Consider the following 5,932-nt stretch of genomic DNA (forward strand, 5'->3'; position numbering starts at 1 on the left):
TTCTAACCACGACGTCTTTTGAGAGCCACGGCTGGCAGTGCGATTTTGTGATGTGGTCTCTTAATTTCAACCCCGCGTGTTCAGGTTTACTCAGTTTTAATGCGTGAGCTTTTGTAGAAAGCAGCTTCGAGGAACCACTGCGAGATCACGGAAGAATTCAGGAGCTGAACTGTTGAAAAAATAGTTACAAAAATGTTAGACATTGTAAACCAGATAAATAACAATACATAATATTATTACAAAATAATAATATACTACACATACTACACATACAATACATACATATATATATATATATATATATATATATATATATATATATATATATATATACTCTCTCTATATATGACAAGTTCATCTGCAAAACAGATAACTCTGAAATTGTTTTTTCAAAAAAATTTGAAATTGTGTATTCCTAATATCCTATCACACATAGGCAAATGTTTTTAATAAGATGAAAATAACAAAGAGCTAACACAATAAACAAAATAACAGAATAAAAAACATGATTTTATTTTTAAATTAGTAGTTTTTAAGAATTTTGAAAATACTTTTACAAAATTATCTAAGGAAAAACATGAAAATGAATCTGAATCTGAATGCCTCTAGATCTATCTAATATCTATCTATCTATCTATCTATCTATCCTATCTATCTATCTATCTATCCCTATCTATCTATCTATCTATCTATCTATCTATCTATCTGTTTTATCTGTCTATCTCTCTATCTAGCCACATGTGAGCATTTTTATTAATTTATTTTTCTGTGTATCAGTCTATCGTCTTTTTATCTAACAATGAGGGGTGACAAGTAAAACCTAAACCATATGTATAGATATTTTACTTATTTGTTTTTACACAAACAGCAGGTCAAAGAATATGACCAAAGTTAAATATATAACTACAATGTCATTATACTTTTACATAACAACTGTATTTATAGCTAACCTGCTTAGTGGGAAAAGCACAGTGAGGCTCTTCTTGCAGGCTGGGGCTCCTGTTCCTCTGGAATTGCCTTAAGCAAGTATCCCATTCTCCCGATACTGGCGGTGTCTGACCAGGTCTGATGAAGCTCTTCCGCCCAGGCCGGAGGCGCATCCATCCAGGGTACTCAGGATAATGCTCTTCGAACCTCAGAAGCTGCAGGCCAGCAGACGTTTCCTCACGCTCCCGTTGAAGCCGTAGACTCTCATGAACAGAGCTAAAAATAACAACCCAACAGAAAGGAGAAAGCGCTGTGCTACTGGGTTCGGCATAGCAGAGTTCGTTTGTTTGTGCTGTCTTTGTGTTGGTCAGTGGGTCGAATGACATTTCAGACATGCTTTCATTTATACAGGTACAGGCCGCCCCACCAGAGACAGTGGCTCATCTACACACACTGAAACTTCACATTTCAGTAGCCTCCTGTGCAATGACATCATGTCAATATGACACGTAATACTGTCACAAGCTAAAATTTGTCTTGGACTTGGGACTTTGGAACGTACACACACACACACACACACACACCTTACATGAATGCATTTGTTAGGCATCAGTCTTATTTACTATAACGTTTTCAAACAAAACTGGAATATATAGATAAATATAGATATACAGGGTGAAGACAGCATTTAAATTCCGTCATGCATTTCACTTGAGTGCCTAGCACAAGACCCATGCTGCGTGCATAACAGCAAGAATAATCTCTATTATTGGACCCCTTGGTGTGCCTGAGCTTCGCATTGTCAATGAAAATGCCACTCATCACGATCCATATAAACATTCCTTTCTGTTTTCGTATACGTCACAGCGCATCTATTTAGATAATGGGCGACAGTGACTTCAGAACAGGAGCCACCACGCTGTAGTAAAATAAAGCAAGACATATCTAAACAAAAAAAAAAAAAAAAGGTGAATAATTTGCATAAATTGCCAAAGCTTCTGCGTCACGTGTTGCGTATCACATGCTCGAATGACTCTTCAACGAGGTACAAAGAATTAATGTGAAGGTTTTTAAGATGTTTCAAACAAATTACTGCGGCATTCATGTCGAAAGCCAAGAGTGCGCATTGAGTAATTGGTGGTTTGAAGCCAAACAAAAAAAACGGCTCTGTTTGAAACACGCTTTTCGGCCTTTACCACAATCAACTTTTTTGGCTGCTTGGCATCATATATTTACACCAGACAAATTATGACCTAAATACATCATTTTAAGTCGTCCTCCTCGCCCCATCTGAAAAATACACCAAACACTGCAACAGGTTGAGAGCACGTTTGAGTGTTTAGAACATGCCACTGTAATGGGCTCGTCCAGTTAATTTACAGCAAATTACAATACACTTAAACTGGAATTCCATAATTCTGTAAATAAACCCCGCGCATTTGATCACAGGCGACATTCTCTGTAATTTGCAGTTCTGATGAATTATAACAGGAGATTTAAGTCGAAATGAACTTTAAGGGCAATATTAGTACTCTGGAAGAGTGATATCTTGGGTAATTTTATAAATGTATCTTTTATGTCCAGATATTTACATTTTGTCGATTGATTGGTTTAGTCAATCAGAATACTGTATTCTTGAAATCATAAAAATTTGATCAACATCAACAAATCATACTACACATTGTGCGACCAACTGAAGCCTGGCATTTGTCACACATCACGGACTAATAAATGCTGCTTAGCCAAAATAAATTGGTGATTTGCAATATTATCACAAATTATTGTAGTAATTACTGTAACACATCACATTAATCAGTAGATTTAAAAACAAGAACAAAGCAAACAAGAGAAGTTTATCCCATTGCAACAGTTCATGCACTTCGCCTTAACTCCTTGTAATCAATAAAGCTGTCTACATTGTCGGGGAAAATATTGTCGTGGGAAAAGGATTCTTCTTCACTGAAGACTAATCTAAATGTCTCTGATTGTCGGTTGAACTCAGCAAACACATGTTCCGATTGGTTACAAACCTCCAGCGCTGCAAAAAAGGAAAACTTTAACAAATATAAAGCGCAACTGGCAGCGTGTTTAGGACTTAATTATTTCTGCCCGTTATCTTGAATTTGTAAGCATTTTCACCTCAACCCACCCATTCATTTCAGTCCCTGAAACACAGACATTACTTTGTACTGTAGTAGAAAATGTTTGTCCATCTGTTTCTCAAGTGTATATATTAGTAAGTATGCATAAGCTTCACGATACAGAAAGGGGATGATAAAAGAAAGAGAGCATCTCCATTTTTTTTTTTTTTTTTTTTTTTTTCTCTGACACTAGTTTTAGTGGTCAGACTTTGGCCTTTATATATGTACATAGAAGTGGTCCTCTGGTGGTTTTCATGCAAAATAGCAAGAAACGGAATCAAGCTAGAAACATTGCTTTTAAAAAAAGGGTCAAAATATTAAAATAGGTGGAAGATTTTGTGAGAGACAATAAAGACAGAAAGTGATGGCAATAAATAAACCACACAAAAGCCCCATAATCCTGCAGAAAAGTCCACTAATTTTCACAAAAAAATGTGTACTAAAATCTTAAAATACTAGACCTTATCTTCATAAACCATTTCGTAACATTAGTACACTTCTTGAATTATGGTGGATGAGAAGCATGAAAACCTCAACCTCAAAAGCCAGACATAATATAATAATTGTCATGCTCAAACAACTCTGAAACCAGCACAACGACCCTTTCTTTGCTCAGTGCATCAGACACACACAGTAATTGGAAGGACAATAAGCAGTGGACTGTAAAGACTACACTCCCATATGATTTACCACAACAAACAACTCCACAGAAAATAAATAAATAACGTGCAAACATTACTTGTCACCAAACCAGCAGAGGAGCTCTTACCTCTGTTGATCTGTGATCCTCCTCTCTAACCTACTTCCTGTCAGAAGGACTATAAATACTGCAGCAAAGCCACTCAACTGCAGGTTGCATTGTTTGCTGTTCGCTGTTAGATCGCTGATGGATTATTGTCTCTGGTTTATCTGGTTTGACCCTGCCTGTCTTCTGATTCCGTGATTGTTTTGCTGCCTGACCTGACCACCGCCTGTCTCTGGATTTGCTATTGTCTTGCCTCTGATATTCTGTTAGCCCTGTTTGGCCTTGCCTGTTTGACCTTCATTTAATAGAAGCCTGCACATGGATCCATAGCACGCCTCAGACCTTATGCGTGACAGAATGCAACCTCACACCAGGATCAACTGCTTTTCACCGAACCATGGCCAGAGTATGCACCTTGCAATGTCTTTGCTAACCCTCAAGCAGGGCACCCGATCACTTGAGGTTACTCTCAGGAATTTCTGGACACAAAGCACTTCTCTGATTTACCGGACTGTTTGCTAATTGAATTTTCAGAGAATTAATCCAGCCCTCAAAAAACACAACTTGTTGAGAGGGTCCACATTGAATCACTGCTTTGCTTATTGAGTTTGGTTTAGTGACTGTGGGGTCAGCTCTCACGTTGGGTATTATGGAGAAGACCTGCATTTATTCCCAAGATAGCCGCCTTCCCGAGCCGCTGCCCAGATGGCCGCCTTCCCCAAGCTGCCCAGATGGCCGCCTTCCCGAGCACTGCCCAGATGGCCGCCTTCCAGAACCAGCTTCCCAAGATGGATGCCACCTGCCCAGAGCACTTCCCAAGATGACACGCCTGCTGACCGCTTCCCAAGATGGCTGCACGCCTGCCCAGGCCGCTTCCCAGATGGCTGCGCCTGCCCGAGAGCAACTGAGATGGCTGCCTGCCAGACCGCTTCCCAAGATGGCTGCCGCCTGCCCAGAGCAACCCAAGATGGCTGCCGCCTGCCCCAGGCCCCCTTCCGATGGCTGCCTGCACCCAGAACCGCTTCCCAAGATGGCTGCGCCTGCCAGAACCCTTCCCAAGATGGTTGCATGCGACGCCCAGATGGCTCGCCTGCCCAGAGCCGCTTCCCAGATGGCTGCATGCCCAGGCCGCTTCCCAGATGGCTGCCTGCCCAGAGCCGCTTCCCAAGATGGCTGCCTGCCCAGAGCCGCTTCCCAAGATGGTGCCGCCTGCCAGAGCCGCTTCCCAAGATGGTGCGCCGCCTGCCCAGGCAGCGCTTCCCAGTGGTGCGCCTGCCCAGACCGCTTCCCAGATGGTCGCCATGCCAGAGCCTTCCCAAGATGGTCGCCATCTGCCCAGAGCCGCTTCCCAAGATGGTCTTACGCCACCCAAGGCACTTCCCAAGATAATTGCGCACATGCAGAGCAGCTTCCCAAGATGGTGCCAGCCTGCCCAGGCCGCTTCCCAGATGGTGCGCCGCCTGCCCAGGCCGCTTCCCAAGATGGTCGCCTGCCTGCCCAGGCCGCCCCCAAGATGATGCCGCCTGCCCAGAGCGCTTCCCAAGATGGTGCCATGCCCAGGCAGCTTCCCAAGATGATCGCCGCCTGCCCAGAACGCTTCCCAAGATGGTGCGCCTGCCCAGAGCCGCTTCCCAAGATGGTGGCGCCGCGGGCGCTTTCCAACATGGCGCCTGCCCTGCGCCGCTTTCCAACATGGCGCCTGCCGGTGGAAGCCTCCAGTGCCCGGCGCCTGCGTGCCAAGCCTCCAGTGCCAGCACGCCTCGTGCCAAGCCTCCAGTGCCCGCGCCTCGTGCAAACCTCCAGTGCCGCGCCTCGTGCCAAGCCTCAGTGCCAGCGCCTGTGCCAAACTGCACTCAGTGCCCGCCTGCGTGCCAAGCCTCCAGTGCCCGGCGCCTCGTGCAAGCCTCAGTGCCGCGTCGTGCCAAGCCTCCAGTGCCAGCGTCCTCGTGCCAAGCCTCCAGTGCCCGTCGTGCCAAGCCTCCAGTGCCGCGCCTGCGTGCCCAAGCCTCGGTGCGCCTCGGTACTTAGCCTCCGGTGCCGGCGCACCCTACGTACCAAGCCTCAAATACCAGCACCACCGCTCAACCTCAATCCACCAGCGCCTACGTACCAACCTCAA

Source organism: Puntigrus tetrazona, chromosome 2 (assembly GCF_018831695.1).
Source record: "Puntigrus tetrazona isolate hp1 chromosome 2, ASM1883169v1, whole genome shotgun sequence".
NCBI lineage: Eukaryota > Metazoa > Chordata > Actinopteri > Cypriniformes > Cyprinidae > Puntigrus > Puntigrus tetrazona.